The 19,673-nt window shown below is 51.8% G+C and overlaps 1 protein-coding gene across 1 annotated transcript in view; it reads left to right on the top strand.

The window, feature by feature from the left end:
* The window catches only part of LOC149350055 (kelch-like protein 20), a 155,834-nt gene that overhangs the window by 112,311 nt on the left and 23,850 nt on the right, over nucleotides 1–19,673 (top strand). The window lies entirely within an intron of this gene.

The following is a 19,673-nucleotide window of genomic DNA, read 5'->3' as shown; positions in this document are numbered from 1 at the left end:
GTGTGCGGTACCTCGTGGTTGTAATGTCCGAAATTGGACATTTATTTTGTGTTTAGCTTTTTTCCGTTGACTGTGGTACGTTTAAACGTGCATCAATCAACAAACATCTTAAATGTGAGGACACTATTGTTGGTGAATATTTGTGATCTAAATTAAAACCACTGCACGGCAACACGAGGATGGTAGGCAGCAATGCGTTGTAGTCATGTCCAGATCTCTGTCGAGCAGCACAGGCAGAAAAGAACTTGCCACTTTCTTCAGATCAAGCAGCTCCCAGCAAAAACAAACTGCGCGACTTGCTTGCGTATGGAGCGATTCGTGGCGGGCCAGCGACTTGTACGCCTTCAGGCGCAGCGCTGCTGAACGGCGTCGTTTTCGTGTGTTACGTTGCTCTGTTGACCGTGCGGGCGCTGTCCGACGACGGTGGCGGGGCGGAATCGTCCTTCCCCTCGGGCGGCCATCGGCACGTTGCGCCGCCGCCATCGCGCACTCGGGGCACGACGTGGTCCGCTGCCAATCTTGGCCGGCAGCCTTCCTTCTCGGCCTCCTTGACCGTTGCCTGTCACGTCTTGCGGACCCTGATTGGATTAAGGCCGATTCCGCCGCCGGTCCGGGATGAACTCGATCTGCTCTGACAGCTCCGCTCTGTCCGGCGCCGAATATCTCCAACTCAGCGTGTTCCCCGCGACGCTCCAAAGTTGGTCGCCGGCCGGAGAGAATTTCGCCCTGATCCGCTTCCGCCTGCGCTTGAATTGCCGGGCGCAATTCTCCTAAGGGCCTCCTTCACGCTCGGGGGGGAAAGTTCCCGCTATATCGCCTGACACCTGTGGCGCCCCTCCTTTCTCTGCTGGGTGGCTTAGGAAGTTTTTGACAGCATGCTCGGGGCGGTCGACGCCGGCGGTCGTTATGACAGCTCCGGAATGCCTGCACGCTTGCGGTGTCTGCAGGGGGCGCGTCAGATCTCGCCGTGTGGAAAGGAGAGGTCCTTTCGCCCTTTTCGCTTCGGGAACGTTGGAATCTGAGATCTCGGAGCTCCAATAGCGTGTTCATTTGCTTGTTTAAGCCAGCTGGAGCGCTGAATCAGCAGTTTTGCTCGCTTAAACAGGGCGGCGAGGCGCTGATATACATCTCGCGTGTTGACAGCTGCAGAACCGCCTCTTGTCGTTTTATTTATTCATTGCGCTCTGTTCTGCATGGTTCAGCGCGCAGGTGCTTTCTGGCAAGGGGCGGCGCAAGAAACGAGGACGTACCGTTGTTCACTGTTGTTGACCTTTATTTACTGATTTTATTACTTGCAACGTTCAAATTCTACAGGATTCATGTCAACATGGGCCTGGCGAAGCACTGCAGTGGAATATTTAGGAAAAACATGTCCGTTACCTCCAATGTCCTTTCACGGTCTTTTATTCACGTGTTCGGTGCTTGCTGTCTGCATTTCCCCTTTCACATATTCCGATTTTTTAGCGAGAGGACATTTGGGGGCGGAATTTCATTTCTCTCTATTCTGTCATTTGTGGGTTGCATATTTCCACGTTTTGCGCTCAGTCGATAGTAGTGGCACCCAGAAACCAATCACGCACCATTGTTCAATCAATCAATCAATCAATCAATCAATCAATCAATCAATCAATCAATCAATCAATCAATCAATCAATCAATCAATCAATCAATTTTATTTTCACCAAAATAAAATATAAATGGCGAAAAAGGGGGGTAGGAGAAAAAGCTGCACAATAGCAGCTTGACAAAGCTCCAAACCACCCTGGCAACAATGACAGCACGGTAACAGTTTAATTTCTGTTCATTTTACAAGGAAAAGAAAAAAAAATCACAATGAAAAAGAAAGTATAAAAGAATAGTCTCTAGTTACACAAACGGTCGCTAACAAACAACTGCATTGTGTCGTTTTTGTTAAGTGCCGTAATGTCTATATCTTGCTTCGCGAAGTCATTGAGTGTGTGGGGGAGTGTGTATTCAATGCGTTGGCGGCCATAACTTGTGCGTAAAGCAGGGGTGGAACTGCTGCTTCATTTGCGCCAGACTGCGCCAAATGGTTAGTTGTGCTACATGCTACTACAAAAGCCGGTTGTTGCCGAATTTGGCGTCGTGTCTGCGCCAAAGGGTCACTGAAAAACTTTGGCCGGATCGAAACCGAAACTGACTGCCGGTTCGTGCCCGTCGGCAAATTTTTTCTGCGCACTTCCAGCGCTGGTGTTCCTCAAAAACTGAAAGGTCAAAACACGGCCTAATGTATACTCTGTGGCACTGCATCGGGTTGTGCTTGCAGTGTAGTCTGCGGGCTTTTAGCTCTGGCTGGCTCGCGCAGACGAGAGAAATCGGCGCTTTCGAACTTGGCGGCGCGTACCTGTAGCTTCCTTGGCAGTGCCACAGAGGATGTACGAATATTTGGTAGTTTCAAATAGGCTGCTAATAATACTTGCGATTCGATTCGCACCATGTTTCATGTGTTGGACAAAAAATTTGTATATTGGAATATTGTATGGTATTATTGTGGAACTATTCTTCCAATGTGTAGCAAAATCTTTCTTTTAAACTTTTTCCCTCGCTCGCATCGAGTTAAGGCTGCCACAGAAAACCAGTGTGGAATGTTTTTTTGTGGATAACAAAAACGTAAATAGAAAAAATGCAAGCCTGCCGAGGGGAGGTCTGCGGATATAATGATTGTTATAGTTAAATCCTGCAATATATGAAAAATTGCGGTCATATAGTCTTTCCCGTTGAAAAATGCTTTTGTCCAGAATTGTTGGGTGTGGAAGTATTTGAGTATTCGAAAATCATGGATTTTTCTGCTGCCCCGAACTCGCGGTCAAACAATGGGGTGTTTCTGAACGGCGCTCACTCGGCACGGACGGTGTCGCGCATTTGGAATGGAGGAACTTGCGCATTGTTCATGCGGCCGGTTACCGGAGCGCGGCTAAAGTGTGCGCACTGTAATCCTAGGCCTTGCGGATGCGCTGACGGCGAGGGTCGGAAAACGAACTGCAGCCTCACGGGGCACGTCATCGCGTCGTGCCATCACGCAGTTTACGGGTGGTTGTGAATGCGCTGCGAGAAAAAAAATCTAATCGGTGTCAATGCTCCTGTCGTTTTGGATCACTGCGATAAGGGACGCGGCGCGCTGGGAAGCGGGGCTTGTGGAGAGTAGCAGAGCGGGCGAAGCTGCGGCACGAATGAGCTCCAGCTCTGGTTTCTGGTGGCCGCGGTTACACTGCACAGTTTTCGTGAAATAGAATTTAGAAACTGCCTCGTACACTAGTAAAAATGTGGAACAAGAACAAACTGGTGATGGAAACAAAGGCCTCGGAGCCAGTCCGCGCAACTGCAACTGCATCTCGTACTGTCCTGCCGCGTGCACTGCCTCGCAGCGCATAGTTTAGTTTTCGTGCTCGCCTATTGCGGCAATGGAGCTATATCCAAAGCCTCAAAAACATTCCCTCCATGCGAACTGCACGCGGAGAGTTATTTGTAAAATCTCTTGTCTTTCGAACTCTCTGCTCTCATGTCATGTCATGTCTCATGTCATGTATCTCTACTCATGTCAAGCAGTTAAAGCAGCATGAAATTTTCTCTCTACAGCTTCAGCTACTAGAGCTAAAAGTCCGTATTAGTCAAGCTGTGGTCCTGCTGTCGAGAGGAGAAAAATAATTCTTTCAAAATCACTACGTTGATTCGTTCAAATGGGGCAGAATTTATGGGTGCATTGAATTTATGGTTGCAAGCCCCCCCCCCCCCCCCCCCCCCTCTCCATGGCCCTCATCCTCGTTTTTTTTTTTTTTTTTTGTGCATGCGTCGAGGGCTGAAATTTTGCTACAAATCGCGGTTTTTCCTGCTATAAAACCTGAAAAATCTGTTTGAAAACGGCGTTTTTTCCGGCTACAAAACCTGAAATTCCTTCTGTCTGCTACAAAAGCTGCTACAGGAAGCCTGTTGTCAGTTCTAGCACTGGGCTAATGTGATTATGATTAGAGCATTGTACGGCTGTGTATGCTATAAAATTCCAGTCTTGTCACTTCAAAAAGTGGCAAGTTAACTTTTATTGCGCATAAAAGGCGTAGCGTGCGGAAACGCTTGCAAAGCCTCTTCCCACTTTGTTTTGGGGAGTTTCAGCATTTTTCCTCGGGGAAAGAAAGCTTTTGCTGCTTAAATTTGATGCAGTAACATGCCGCTTGGAACTAGAACTTCTCCACTGTTTCCTCGGCAGGCTTCTTGTAAACTTCTGCTGCACACTTCTACTACGCCTCTACTAAGCAGGCTTCTACCGCAAGCTGCTCCGTAGAATGAAAAAGAAGAAAATTGCACTGCGCTGAGATTTCCCTGGTAATTATGTCTTGGTCGCCTCCTGACAGAACACGTCTTGTTTCGGCGAGCTTATCCTTTAAGTTGTTGTGGTCTCTGCGCGTTCATGATCCGGAGCTGGCCGCGGCTACGATCGAGCCGTGTCGTCGCGCCAGCGCTCACCCCCTCCCCCCTTCGGCGGACGTGGTGCGCACGGGGGAGCGACCAGGCGGCCGACTCTGCGCGCGCTACGCCCGAGCTCATTATGCCGCAGCGGCGGCCCGCTATGAGCCGAGCCTGCCCTTGACAGATGGCGCCCTAACAAGATGGACCCCGTCAGAATTGGATCTGGCTGCTGCCAACGCCTCTCCCGAGCTCCTTTCTTTCCGGGCGCCGCCACCGCCGCTCACCGTGTTTGATCAGTGAATCACCGGGCTGCCTGCCTCCCGCGCGGCCATCCACTCGCTCCCTGGCCCGAGGGGCGCCCGAGGTTTGCGCTAGTTTGCGGATTACGCGTTTCAGGGACACGTAAATCCCGTCGGCGCCGATTCACGCCCTCGTGGCGCCCCTTTGTACGGCGCGCCGTCCGACCGCGGCCGCCTGCAGCTGAGTGGTAGGAGAGCATCGCGCTGTTGCCTGGTCAAGGAGGACAGCGGTGCGTTCGGCAGCCAGCGTTTTACTGTGCAAACTTTCTTCCGTCTATTCGTGGGCCTGTCTCGTCTTCGTTCCCCCTTTTTTATTTCATGGTTCTCCTCTCTCCGACGGTCTGCGCCTCGATTTTAATATGGTTTAGTTCCACCAATCTACCGTGCTCACTAGCTGAATTTGCATGATTCTTTTTGTTTTGTTTTTGTTCGGGGGGGGGGGGGGGGGGTAGGGGGTAAAATTGATGTGCCTGTCACGCTGGTGCATCTATAATTTGGCCGATGCAAGCTGTGGTATGCATTGGAAGCGAGAAACACGGAGCCCAGGGAAACGTACGCTGTCAGACAGGAATGAAAATAACAAAGAGGAACCTGGGCGTTACCCTGCCGTTTCTCGGACATTCTTCCGCGTTTTTATTGCGAAAGGAAGCTAAAGACCAACAACTTCGCCAGGGGAAACACCACTGGTGCACACCTTATAAGAGATGTTTGAAAAATGCAGCTGCCGTCACCCCGGTTCCGTAAGTGTGGTGGCCGGCGTCCCTAATAGGCGGTTTTGAGGTGCTAACGGCCGAAATCCGTAAACTACGCCTCTTGGAGCGACCGACATGATTTAGGGACCGGCTGGGTGCATGTTGCGAATGCGCAGTGGTGGGGTGGTGACGTGCACCTGCCTCTGCGCACGCGCAGCTGAGACCCGGTTGGTCCGGAATACGTCTACGTTAGCGTCTCGTCTAAGCTAAAACTGCGTAGTTTCCCGCGCTGCTTTCCACCATACGTCGTGGATCTTGCCGTCACAGAAAGCCTGTCGACGGCAGAGAAACATCCCCACCTCATACTAGACGCAATAAGCTTCGGTGCAGAGCCATCGGTACAGAGAATTCTGTGTCCTCGTCCTTGCCGGTTTATTTTTGTTCAGCATGCACTGTAAAAGCTCAAATTTGTATGTGCACTATAACATTGAACTCATTTGCTTAAATTACAAATAATCACGAACACTGAAATTCGAAACACACGTTTGAATATGTAAAAGCATGACTTGTTGAAGTTACTGAGACATCTTGCTTTCATTATCCGATTGCGGTCGTGATTTATAAAGATGAATGGCGTTTAGTGAATCTTTTTCAGATTAACACAGTGGGCTGCCTCAGGGGCTATTGGGAAAAATAAAGTAACGATGATGGGGTAGTGACAGGTATCGTACAGCGGCCGCACATTGTAGCTGCTGTGGAAACAGGTGGAACAGGGAGTTGAGCTGAATGCTGGAAGCCAAGTGGGAGGGGCCCAGTGTTCTTTTGAGTGTGCGGAAGAGATGAGTAGATGGGCAATAAAAAGCCTCATTGACCACATGCCCCTTGTGAGGCCTTGTCGCTCCTGCTTTGTGGCCACGGCCGCGGACGATGCACTTGTGTACAGTTCGTGGCCCCAGACCACTATTCTAACACCATGCCCCAGACTATAGCAGTGTTAATTAGACTGTGGCATTGCCACAGAGAAAGAATACCGTCGATAGATGAGTTTTACAAGTTGCAGCTGCTTCTGGTTTCGTCGTTCGACTAAATGGCGCGAAGGACACTGACGGACCATTGATGAAAGCGCAGGTATGAGTATTGTTGGCTGCTTTGGCGTCACTGATGCTGACAACTGAAAATGCATTAGCCCACGATACTACAAATGCTTTCATGAAATTCCTTGGCAATGTACCGCTTGGCTCTAGCAAGTTCAAGGCGTTGAGCAATGCTGCTTGCGCTCTATTCAGGTGTCACATGAGAGGAAAATGCGGCCGTGCTTTATGTCCCGGGAAAAGCGGCACTCTTTCTCGGATTAGTAGTGACCTGATAGGTTTCAAGTGCAGGTTCAGTACTCGCCGGCACTCACGATCTGCTCAGTCGTGGCAGCCAAAAAGGCAGCAACTAAAAGGCCCCTTGCAGTCACAGATGCGCGCGAACAGCGTTGCGAATCGGACCCCAGGTGTCTATAAGCGCGGCAACACTGCGCAAGACGCCAGTGGGCTTCATCTTGAAACGAATCGCCATCAGTGTAAAGAGCTATGTCATGTCCTCTACAGAACGAAGTCGTGGAGACATCAGTGCGGCGCTAACGAACGAAAGATGCTGTGACGCCATCTCCGCTGTACTTGCTGCTCTCATTCGCTTGTTCGCCGTGCGGTGAGTGCATCGTTTGCCATGAGTGAGTACAGGGCTTGCGGGAGGTGCATCGGCGCAAGGAGGTGCGGGTGGACTCCCATTACCCGAGGAGGCATGGGAGCCGTCCGGTGTGCTCGGTGCGTCGTGCCCGCACCTGTAGCTGCGCAGCGAGGAAGCTCGCGCCTGTGGCGTGCAAGAAGCGGGAAGACGCTGCCATGATCTAATCCCCTCCACCGCCTGGTGGCCCGATCAATAATAGAGGCGGCCCCTTCGCGCCTGTAATGAACAGGATCCGAAATTGATGACGATGGCGGCCCAGCTAATGCGTCTTGCGCCCAAATGGATCGGCAGACAATGCGAGCAGCGGCCACCTTGTGTCTATACGTGCCGCCAGGGGCGCAGCCACCACCGCCGCCGCGGGCTCAGGTGATACACCCTGCCGCCTGATTCATGGGGGCAATTCCGCGCCGCATTGAAATATGAAACGCGTGCGCGCTTCCCTTCGCCTCGTTCCTTCTTGTTTTCTGATTTTTTTTCCTTCGCCCTCAAGACCGCCACCGTGGCGATCGCCCCCGCACGTGTCTCGCTGGCTTCCTGTTGGCGCTGGTTCGTCGGGCAGCGTTTGCGGGGCATGTCCCTGGCCGCGCGAGAGAGAGGGGAATATGAACTTGCTGCCTCTCGTTGCTCGCGTGTTTGAGGTGAACCTGGCGCCTTTGCGAAAAGAAGAAAAAAAGAGGGTGTGGCTGCTTTTTAACGTCCTCGGTTCTTATATCCTTCGCGATATTGATAGAGGAAGCACTAGCGATCGGTGCTAAAAAATTTATTTCTGCCTTGTTTACTACTGCAGCCAAACTCCCTCTACCGTCCATCCACCGCGCGTGCCGATAAAGCGATTTGCGGGCTCAAAACTTTACGATTTCATTCTTGGGATGTGCCGTCACTCGAGCTTCATCACTTTTGACAGCGCAAAAAAAAAAAAGAAAGACACTGGACAAAGACAAAGGCACGAGTGGTGGTCCTTCTATTTAGGGGCCTATTCCTTGCCATCCCAGAACGTCAGCCAGACGCCAATTAGCTCAGTCAGACACTCTTCTTCACTGTCGGATGCATTTGAATGTTCACCTGGCTTTACGACCTCCGTGGTGCTTATCGGGGGGATTCACAAATGTTAAAAAGGGGGTGGGGGGGGGGGGGTGCATTTAGCGAGCTAAAGATTGGCCACTTAACTCGCTAAATGGCAACGTCAGTGTGGCTGGCTGCAGCGTTTCAGGAGGCTGCCATCATGACAGCAAGGCTCGGAAATTGTACAGGTCAACTGCGAAGCAGACCGCACGTCTGAAAAAGTTCCATTGTATACTCTACTTGAAACTGTGCTCGATTTCCTGCTTCGCGTACTATTAGAAAGAAGTTCATTAGCAGTGCAAATCTGAAAGTGGGGAATCGACGCCAAACAACATTGCCTAGCGAGGATCGACGAGTTCGACGTTTCTGGCGTACTCCGCGATGCTCCACTTGTCGAGATCGTCGTTGCTTGATCCTTCTTGACAAGCGCGCCTTTTTCTTCGTGCGCTGACATTCCAGAAACATTCGGCCAGTGTGGTAGTGTGGAAGATACAGAAAAAGTAAAGCAAACAAATTATTCCTCACTCTTATTTTGACCTCGTTATTCGCATGTCAGGGAGCGGAGCGAAGTTTTGATCTGGCGAAGGCACGCTGTATTGAGACTCACTCCCGTTGTTGCCCGTTGGCTTTTTACTTGCGCATAAGGAAGTGCTGCAGGAGCAGCAGCTAAATAAGGGCGGGAACAAAGTGGGGGAGGAGGGCGGCTGGCGCGCGGGCCGAGCCACCTCCCATAGAAAGAGTTCTCGGAGAAGAGATTCTTTTGCTCTCCGGCGGATCGTTGGGCTCCGCTCCAGATGTCGCCGCCGTACTCCGGCCGCCGGCGCGGCGTAGAGGCGCGCACACAAAGGGCCCCTCCATGCGGACGCGGCCGGGCCGGCAACAAAGGCCGATCGAGCGCCGTGCGCGCCCAAGCAGGCAGCCAGGCGAGCGCGCCTTGCCGCGCTGATCAGCCGGGCTGTATATACAGCGGCGGCAGGAGCCAGAGATCGTTAGCCGATTTCAGCGCCCTTCAGCCGGTAGTGGGCGAGCTGCCGACGACCCGGTATAACGAAGATCTCCCGCGGTGAGCCCCAGTCGGCGCCAAGTTTCAACAAAGCTACTGCATGCCTCGCCGGCGTCTTGAATCATCGCGGGCGGCCGCCTTGTGGAAGAAGGGTGCGGGAGGGCACGTCTTCCGCTTGGCCGACGGCGGGGGCGGCGGCAGATGCGCCCGACGCCCCCGCGCTCGGCTCATTTTAATACGGACGCAATTAAAGTTCCAGGGGCGCGCTTACTTTCGCCCCTCCCTCGTTCCCTCCCTCCTTCCCGTTCCGGCGACAGCTTCGTCACTGTACGACGAAGGGGATCCCTCCACAGGTGGCCCCGCGCACATTGGAGTCCTTTGCAAAGCGCCAGCTGGGGACGACGCAGGAAGGGAGCATCCACCGCAGCGTCAGCGGCTGTCTTCGTCGACGGTTAGAACAGTTTGGAGCGCGAAAGCGATGTCGCTGTTCTAGCGGTGGCCCGTGTTGGCGTTTTATCATCACGAATATAGGGCTACGCGTGCTAGGTCTTTCCGATGAGCTATTTGGGACTTGGCTATGTATTTTCGGCCTAAACGTATACGTCGCCCTCTTTTTTAGTTTATACCTTGTCCTTGCAAACTGCTCTGTATGCTAGCAGTTCCCGTTACTGTTTGCCTACAGGGTGAAATGCTTGAGAAAACAGGTCTTTGACCCCATCTTGAGAAGACGAAAATACCTTGTGCCATGGCGCTCTTTGGCCGCAGACGCCCTTGCGCCATAAAAATCCATCATCATCATCGTTACTGTTCGTTTCCACGTGGCAAACGAAACTGGAGGCACACACTACAAGACGCCGACGTTCGCTACGTAGCATTTCTCTGTCGGCAGTACCTGACTGAGCACGAACCTTCGGCCAAGTTGTGCCGCTAATCTAAATGCAGCAATCCTCCCCATCTTTTTTTTCGCTCTCTCTCTTTCGGGGCTGCTGCCGCGGCAGGAAAGGCGCGTCAAGTGAGCGCGTTCCGCCCGCGCGCGCAAATGAGTCGTCGGCGACGTTGCAAGCGCCGGCTGCGTCGCCAGCGCCGCCGAGGAGCGCGCGTCGACGGCGACAGGCGCGCCCAATTTGGGGCAGACGTTGTCGCCGCGTTTCATTGACTGCCCATTGAGGGCCCGTTAATTACGCCGGCGAGCGGCGCGTGCCTTCGGAGGCGCGCTCCTGTTTTTGCTGACGCGCGAAGGAGGAGGCGGGTCGATCGGCGGTTCCTCCGCGGGCGCCTTTAATTATGGTAAACGGCGCGCGGCGCCACTCGCCACGTCGCCGCAAGCAACGGCGCCGATGGAGGCGTCATACTGACAGCCCTCAGCTCGGGAGCTTCGCGCGCCGTGTGTCGCACACCTTTCCTAGGAGCTGTAGCCGGAAAAAGGGGGGGGGGGGGGGGGGGGACGCTGGCGACGCCGACGTTGTTGGGTCAATAATTGCTGCAGCGCCGCGTTGCGAAACAGCCTGCGCAATAGTCTCTTGGCACTGCCTCCCTGTCTTCGTTTTCATTACTCATGTACTCTCTCTCTCTCTCTCTCTCTCTCTCTCTCTCACACACACACATCGGTTATCTTTTCCCCTGCTGGTGCCGGTGAGCCTTTGTGCTGTGTGCGAGCACTGTCTTTCGGAAAGCGCTCCGGTGCTTGACGGCATTGCTTTGATTGCGAGGTGTTCTTGAGTTGTTGTTAGACCCATGCTTAAAACGCTTACGCAGCGTCACGAAAGTTGGCACTTGACGTGTGGAACAAGCTGCCACGTACAGAAGCATATATTTTCAGTCGCCAACGTAAACAGCAGCACTTGCCAATTTCCATGCTCATGCTCATTATATTAGCTTATTGGCCGCCAGGTTTCGGGTGGGCTCGTCTTTTCGAATTTTAGAACCAGATGTTTCGAACGCGTGGTATTGGTATTTTCATGCGACTCGTGTACTTGATGGAGACAGCAACCCAAACTCGATAAAATCTACCGTCATGATCGAGCGATCCGTAATATGGTCACAGTTTTATTTCTTCTTCAGAAGTAGTGTCCTTGTGGCCTCCTTCGTTGCCGTAACTGCACTTTTTTTCGGTGCCGTCCAAGGTGCGCATAATGTCGTAAGATGCTGCGACGAGGTTGTTGGAGCTTACGTTCGGCGCTAAAGCCACCCGCGTAGCTTTTTGTTCACGGCTTGCACACCCAGCCGATGCTGTGGGGTCCTCGTGTGCGCGGAATTCCGTTCGCTCACCGCAGCACAGTAACTGCGCGTAATTGCTACGTCTAGAGCATAATTGCGTTCCTCAGAGTCGTAGTGAGGAGGAATCTGTTTCACGTGAACACTGTTAGGAGTGTGCTGGCAAGTACAATTCCCTCGCGCGGTCTTATTCTGCTTACAGCGTTGTTACTCGTAATAGTCTTTGTGAGCGCTTCTGTGTAGAACGTAAATGGTTTCAAAATTAATTGTCTACCCGCCTGTGTAATGAACTCGCTTTACTAACTTAATCACATAGCGGATAAATGTGCTCTAGACGCAGTTATCTTCTTTCTGCATGACAAGCATTTCGTCAGTCAAAGAAAGAGAAAAAATTGGAGGGGCACTTAAGCTGCGCTAAGGGTATGACGCGATCTAATGGTTTAGTGCCCATATATGCAGTATTCGTCGTTCTCTATTTGTACGATCCAGCTTGCTCTTCCCGCGCAACCTCTCGCGACCAATCATTAGTGTAACTGCCACCTGCCACGGGGGTCAGCTTGTTCACAATCCTTTGGGCAGGTTGTGATCAGTCCACAAGGTATACGTGACATAGATGGCCCACCTGACTCGTAGGTTGCTTCTGTGGGGATTTTTCGAGGATTTTTCGCTCATGGTCAACGACGTCATCGCCGACGACGACGCCGGATTTTCTGCGATAGGAGCTCCGTAACGCTGTCGGGTTAAAACTAAATTCTGCTATCTTATTTGTTGCAGACTAGATTCCGCTTGTGGCGCTTTTAGCAGCTAAAGTAGAAAACCGCCTAACTTCTAAGCATCACGAGTTCAGCGAGAACCCGACTTAGATGCAGACAGCGTCGTATAGGGAAGGCATGCATGCGGGTTTCCGGCTGAAACAAGGCGCTACGTTGGCGCTCCCGTTGGTTGCGAGCGCCTCTCTGTCAACTTCGCTTTGCCGGTATACGCGTGCATCTTCGGCATCGGCTCGGTGTCGGTGCCATGTTCAAAAACTGCGCACGGCTACTTCGAAAGCGGGTCACCTGCAAGCTACGCCTCTGGATTTTACATTTGCCACCATTCGCGTAGCATCCACAGCGCTGCGCCGAGCACGAACCGGTCGGCAGGCTTCGCGAGAGCATGCATCCTTACAAGAGTGGATGCCCATCCTCCGTTAGCCTCCGCGCTGTTCCACCTTTTCCCTTCATCCCATCCTGCGTCCGCGCTGCCGAGTCTTCGCTAGAGAGAGCCCCTTTTCGTTCCTTATTTCTTTTTTCGAGCTCTGTTTACCAATTTGTTTTGAATAAGTGCGTTGGCGTGCGTTTGAAATTGAAATGAAGGGTTTCGAGCGTGAATCAATTTTCGCGGTGGCACGGACGTTGATGTTTCGGTTCGAGGAGGATTTACGACTCTGAAATGTAAATTCCATGCTGCCTTTCCTGCGTCTTGTGTGTGTGTGTTTTTTTTTTTCTCTACTTTTCCGCCTATTTTGACGTCGCGCGCAGCTCGATCCACGCGCTCGTTTGTCTTTCGGCGCTCCTCCTGCAACGCTGCCCGCCTCGGCGGACAGAAAAAGGAGCGCGTCCAGAAGAGGCAGGGAGACAGCCGGGAAAAATAAGAAGCGCGGGCTTACCAGAACGGCGTTTAGAAAGAGCGCGCTTTAATTTCCATACATCGTGCCTCTGCAGTCTGCGTGCAACGCGCGGTGGAAACAAAAACCTCGCTTGCCCCGCATAGTGGTGCTACAGGAGGAGGGCAAAGCCGCGATTTTTCCGCGTTCAACGACGATTCTTGCCGCGCCGCAAGCTCCTCTTTGCTCGCGTTGCGAAAACCGCCGGAGCAGGAATCTCTGCCCGGCCGCCGCCGCCGCGCTGTCTCGTTCCGTTCTTTTCATAATCGTTTTTCTTGTTCCGCTTCCTACCTCTTCCGCCGGCACTGCTGGCTGGCGCTGGTCCTGTGCTTTCTGTTGTTGTTATCTTTCTGAAGCAGCGAATGGATGATGAATTAAGGCGAAAACTGCGCGTCGGATGTGTGTTCGCACGCCTTCGACTCGTGTGGCTCGCGCGATACACATACGAAAGCGGCTTCTTTCTTTCTTCCTTTCTTTCTTTCTTTCTTTCTTTCTTTCTTTCTTTCTTTCTTTCTTTCTTTCTTTCTTTCTTTCTTTCTTTCTTTCTTTCTTTCTTTCTTTCTTTCTTTCTTTCTTTCTTTCTTCCTTTCTTTCTTTCCTTCTTTCTTCCTTTCTTTCTTTCCTTCTTTCTTTCTTTCTTTCTTTCTTCCTTTCCTTCTTTCTTTCCTTCTTTCTTTCCTTCTTTCTTTCTTTTCAGCATAAGAAGCTGGCCAGGAGTTCATACGGGCTACTGTTCGCTCGCTCTGATAATGCTGGTAGGGTAACCCCATGGCAGCGCATCCGTTTAGAGTTGCGACAGTCGTCGTTCGGTTGGGAGACGCCGTTTTGTTTCTCAAGAATTGCGTACACCTTTGGTACGGATGCGATGCTGGTAGATTTATGCCCCGAATAAGACTTCTGCGCCTGATAGCTGTACTAGGGGATAAGGTCCAGACAGTTGTCATCACCATAAGCGGTGAAGCTTAACACTGGGGCTGAATAAATGCCGGCCTGGAGACTGCAGCAACTCAAAGAGTGGAGGAAGAAAGAAAAAGCAATAAGCTGAGTTGAGAATGGCGCCTTCTTCAGTTTGTACGCTTCTGTGCGTTTTTGCCTGCGGCCACTGACGGGATATTTGTCCCAGTACTTTCTGAGTCGCCTATAGCCCGAACTGCGCTTAGTGGGACGAATGTGTGCTGCTCGTTGCACGTTTGGGTTATAGACACTAGCCGTTATTGTAGCCAAAGGAGGCATAGATGGATCGAAGGGAAGTGTTTTACGTGAAGATTGAAGCGAGGTATGTGCTCTATTTTTTTTTTACACTGCAGAATGCCGAAACCACAGCAAACGACAACACTCCACTATTGAGAGCTGAACCCTGAACCGTACTTGTTTTTGCAATTTGTGCATTATTGTTAAGAAACGAGGGAAGACTTCCTGGTCTCCCTTCCAAGTCGAAGATCTGACAGCGAAGTTCCAGATGCATCCGTCCTCCCACACTTCAGTTGATACCACACTTAGCTCACACCGCCAGTGTACAGTAACGTAGTAGTGAAGTCTCAAATGCAGGTAGCACACTAAAGCGCCAACACGAACGAAATCGAACGAGAAGGCATATTTTATTGCTTGCGGGAAAGATTCACAATGTCGTTCCAAGTCACTGAGGCTCTAGTGCAATAGTGAATGGTCACATTGCGGTGATGAGACGGCACCGAACGCCAGTTCGTTCGTCCTTAAGTTTACTCTGCGCGAAGCCTTTCTCACGATTACACCCACCTTCGTGCTTAGCGTAGTGCGAGACCCGCAGACATATCACCGCACTAAGGTGAAGTGTCAGCACGGTGCAGACTTTTGGACAGCAGGGGCCGTATTCTATGAGCTGTCCATTTTTTCTTGTCCATTTCGCATCCATTTGGTCCCCTGTCAGTGGTCACTCAGATATACCTTCGGCTTTCAAGCGTCTGTGGTTAGCGACCCAGCCACTGGGGGGCTGGCGACCGGACCTTACCATTGGCTGAAATGGGATGCAGTATGAATTCAGTAGTGGGCTGCATCGCAGGGCTCTGTCCACAGCAGGCGACCGGACCTGACCACTGACTGCCATTGGGTGCGATATGCAGCCAAAAGCCAATTGTGAGGACCAGTCGCCAACCACCCAATGGCCGGGTCGCTTCCCAAAGACGATTTGAAAGCCGCAGATATATCTGAGTGACCGCTGACAGACTATTGAATGGACGGGAAATTCACAAGGGAAAATAGACGTATTATAAAATACGGCCCCGGGACTTGTTTTCGTTAAAGGGGTAGGGAGGAAAGTGACAAAGGAGAGGCAGGGAGGTTAACCAGAAGAATGTTCCGGTTGGCTGCCCTGCACTGGAGGGCTGATAGTGGCGCTGGTTATCACTTTAAGCACCAGGTCACATAGACATGTTACAAATACTGGCCGAAGAAGGAGGGCGTTCGCCGCCTAAGCTCCACTGGTAGGCCACTGCGCACTCCAGGAGGCGTGAAGTCAGCCTCCACCGGTGGTGTTACTGTTTTTTTTTTCTGCTTTTTTGCAATCACCTCTGATATTGTGAAGTATAGCGCCAAACTTGGCATCAAACGATTCAATTTCTGTGCGTAACTTGTTTGCGGCAGCGGTTCGCCTTGTTAACCAAAACAGACAATGCTATATGTTCAACGTTCTTTGTATTAAGCCGACCGGCTGCGCTTTTTTAAATCACCTCGTTTTGTGGCTGCTCTTCTTTGTGGACGCCTTCAGCGTGTTCTCAGAATATTTAGTGCCCAGCTGCAGCGTCACAGTCGCGGTTCTCGATGAGCACGCGCTCCAACGACATCGCTTATAGGGCGAGTCAAACGCGCCTGTTTATCCCGCTGGTTTTCCTGTAGGTTTGGCGCCGTCGCCCCGTACGTCGCGGCCGTGCGCGTTGCGTACCGCGTTCGGTTTCTTGCCGCGAGCCGGAATTGGCTACAGAAACTGCCTCTCAATTATTCAACCGGAGGCGGAAGGCGGCCACGGTGCGCGCGTGGGGCCCCGCGCAGCGAGCGCTGCTTCCCTTTGTCTTGCACCCGCCGCGCTCCGTGCCTCTCGGTTCGTTAGGGCTCCTTCTGGCCCAGGGAGGAGCGCTGTCACTGGCAGGATGGATTACTGCCGCTCTCTCCCCTCTCTCTCGGGGTTCCTTCCCGGCGCCGGGGGAAGAAGCGGCGAGATTTGAGCCCGCGGAAGGCGCCCGACGCGCGCGCGCGCCGCCACCGGCTGAATGCCCACGATAAGAGCGCGGCGCCCCACTTGCGTTCTTTTGTTTCCCGACGCCCAAATTGAAGGCCGACACACACAGGAGTCGCCCGTGTTGTGTCAACAGTCGCGGCCGCTCTGACTGACGCGTACGGCTCGTGACACGTCGCGGGAGCCTCTCTTCTCCGCGTGCACGTCGTCGGAGAACCGCGACGCTCGAGTTTGGTCGCCGCGCCCGTCATCGGGCACGTTGCCCGCGCCTCCGTGCGGCCGACGAGGCAGCGGCGCCGGACGTCTTGTTCTCCCATCCCCTCGGTGGCTCGCGTGCCAAGGCGCCGCGTTCATTGACGGAAGAGATCGAACCTCACTGCGGCGAAGCATAAACACGGCTTGATTTACAGTCGCTGGTCGAGCTGCAGCTCGCGCGCTCGGCCGCTCGTCTGTCTCGTTCTCTTTGTTTTTTTTTTCACCGGCGTTCTGCTGATGAGGCGTCAAGGATGGCGCCCAGTGTCAACACCAGCCAAGTGTTGATGCAAGCCGACGCAGTGTTGATATAGTAAGGCTCGTCGATTCTAGTAAGACCGCCGGCATCTGCGACCGCGCGACGTCGTGGCCGATCGTGACGGGAAACGGACCACTACCCGGCCTGTTTTGGTTGTTGCTCCGGGCGCGTTTACTTTCTGCGCGCACGTTGAAGATTGATTTTGCCGCGTTGCCGATCCCGTGGGCTATATCGGCGTGACTCGAGAAGCTGCGCCCATCGGACCAGCGGCGCTGACGTCGAGTGCACTTCGTGGGGGCCCGTCTCCCTCAACTGCTTTCCTATGAGCCTTGTGTGGCGGTGACGTTTTGGTGGAGTTACGTCCGAGCCTGCTATTGTTTCCACAGCGGGACCTACCACATCCTCTTCCCGTCGGGATTGCTAAACTGCGTGGAGTGTTGTTATTCTTGAGGAGTTCATTCTGGCAGAAAACATGTCAAGTAAAATGGCACCAGGCAGGCGCGTGCTACCGGACGTAACTCAATCCCGTCTACATTTATAAATGAATACAAAATGATCTTCGAAACTAGGAATTAGGTGCTGTCATGACCTCTCGCCTGGTCAAAGCAGTGCATAGATATAAAGATCCAAGGAGCTGTCTGGCTCTGAACGTAATTTATTCCATCTCTCTATTCCTAACGCTTACGTTTTCTTCTTTGCTTCTCCTCATCGTCTTATCCCATGCCGTTTTCGTCATTTCTGAATTCTGGGTCATTATAATAGATGCTACATACAGTAGTGTACACGCTGTAATTCTAGGCGGGAAGCATGTTTAAACATGTAGTCATGCTTAGGCAGAGCGCGGTCGGCAAACTGGGTCGTTCTGTATAAACGGCGTGCGTCTTCGCGAAAAGTTTCGGTCGACGCAGAGCGTCCTGCAACATGATCGCGAATTCTCGCGAAGTATCAAGCTGCATCTAAGGGCCATACGGCAGATAAGGCGTATCAAGTACCTTCCGTATGTGTCCTTTGCCTTGGTATGCGCAGCGCTTTGAAAATAATGTCTACTACTGCCATGGGATGCTGCTAAGTGACGGCCCTTGTTCGTGCCGCCTTTTGTGATGATGACAGCAATCAATCAATCAATCAATCAGTTGGTCGGTTGGTCGGTCGTTCAGTGAGTGAGTGAGTGAGTGAGTGAGTGAGTGAGTGAGTGAGTGAGTGAGTGAGTGAGTGAGTGAGTGAGTGAGTGAGTGAGTGAGTGAGTGAGTGAGTGAGTGAGTGAGTGAGTGAGTGAGTGAGTGAGTGAGTGAGTGAGTGAGTGAGTGAGTGAGTGAGTGAGTGAGTGAGTGAGTGAGTGAGTGAGTGAGTGAGTGAGTGAGTGAGTGAGTGAGTGAGTGAGTGAGTGAGTGAGTGAGTGAGTGAGTGAGTGAGTGAGTGAGTGAGTGAGTGAGTGAGTGAGTGAGTGAGTGAGTGAGTGAGTGAGTGAGTGAGTGAGTGAGTGAGTGAGTGAGTGAGTGAGTGAGTGAGTGAGTGAGTGAGTGAGTGAGTGAGTGAGTGAGTGAGTGAGTGAGTGAGTGAGTGAGTGAGTGAGTGAGTGAGTGAGTGAGTGAGTGAGTGAGTGAGTGAGTGAGTGAGTGAGTGAGTGAGTGAGTGAGTGAGTGAGTGAGTGAGTGAGTGAGTGAGTGAGTGAGTGAGTGAGTGAGTGAGTGAGTGAGTGAGTGAGTGAGTGAGTGAGTGAGTGAGTGAGTGAGTGAGTGAGTGAGTGAGTGAGTGAGTGAGTGAGTGAGTGAGTGAGTGAGTGAGTGAGTGAGTGAGTGAGTGAGTGAGTGAGTGAGTGAGTGAGTGAGTGAGTGAGTGAGTGAGTGAGTGAGTGAGTGAGTGAGTGCTTGTTTATGGCGCCCAGGAACAGCGAAAGCCTTTGTGCTGCGTACTTTGGGAAGAAGAAGGAAAAAAATGTAGGTGTGAGACAGCCCAGATACGGTACACAGATGCGTAAGTGCAAAACATGAACAGGAGAAATACAGGATGACAGTTGCTTCAGGCAACTAGGAGCATTAAATCGCACATCACAATATTGTGGCTAAGAAACTAAGGCAAAGAGATAGTTACCAGAAATTGAAAAAAAGCAGAAAAGCATTGATGAAAATGAGTCGCAACAGCAACAGCGGAGAACAAATATTAAGAACAATGGATGAATGAAACTAGGTTATATCTGAGACAAATCGGTAGGTACAGATGCTGAGCAATGAATCGAAGCCGCCAAATAAGAACCAATTCCGACTTTCAGTCTGGAAAGAGAAAAGTGAGTGCTGAAATAGATGAGGTCATGGGAGTACATATTATATGTATGTATGTCGTAGCCTGAATAGGCAGTGTCTGCTGCATATGGATTTGTTTGGTTTACTGGTTTATTGGGGTTTAACGTCCCAAAGCGACTCAGGCTATGAGGGACGCCGTAGTTGAGGGCTCGGGAAATTTCGACCACCTGGGGTTCTTTAACGCGCACTGAGATCGCACAGTACACGGGCCTCTAGAATTTTGCCTCCATCGAAATTCAGCCGCCGCGGCCGGGATCGAACCCACGTCTTTCGGGTCAGCAGCCGAGCGCCGTAACCACTGTGCCACCGTGGCGGGGCGCATATGGATTTGTGGAAAATTGGAGATTTCATGGTGGCTTTCGGCGGTATTGTAATAATAATAATAATAATAATAATAATAATAATAATAATAATAATAATAATAATAATAATAATAATAATAATAATAGTAGTGGTAGTAGTAGTAGTAGTAGTAGTAGTAGTAGTAGTAGTAGTAGTAGTAGTAGTAGTAGACGACGACTCTTGAGTGTTATCTGTCTCGGAATGGCTGTGGCCTATGCTTTCAGGAAGTATTGGCGGTTTG

Source organism: Amblyomma mixtum, chromosome 3 (genome assembly GCF_055824585.1).
Source record: "Amblyomma mixtum isolate Tamu chromosome 3, ASM5582458v1, whole genome shotgun sequence".
Classification (NCBI taxonomy): Eukaryota; Metazoa; Arthropoda; class Arachnida; order Ixodida; family Ixodidae; genus Amblyomma; species Amblyomma mixtum.
Note: the sequence above shows the minus strand (reverse complement) of the source record. Positions and strands in the feature narration are given on the sequence as shown.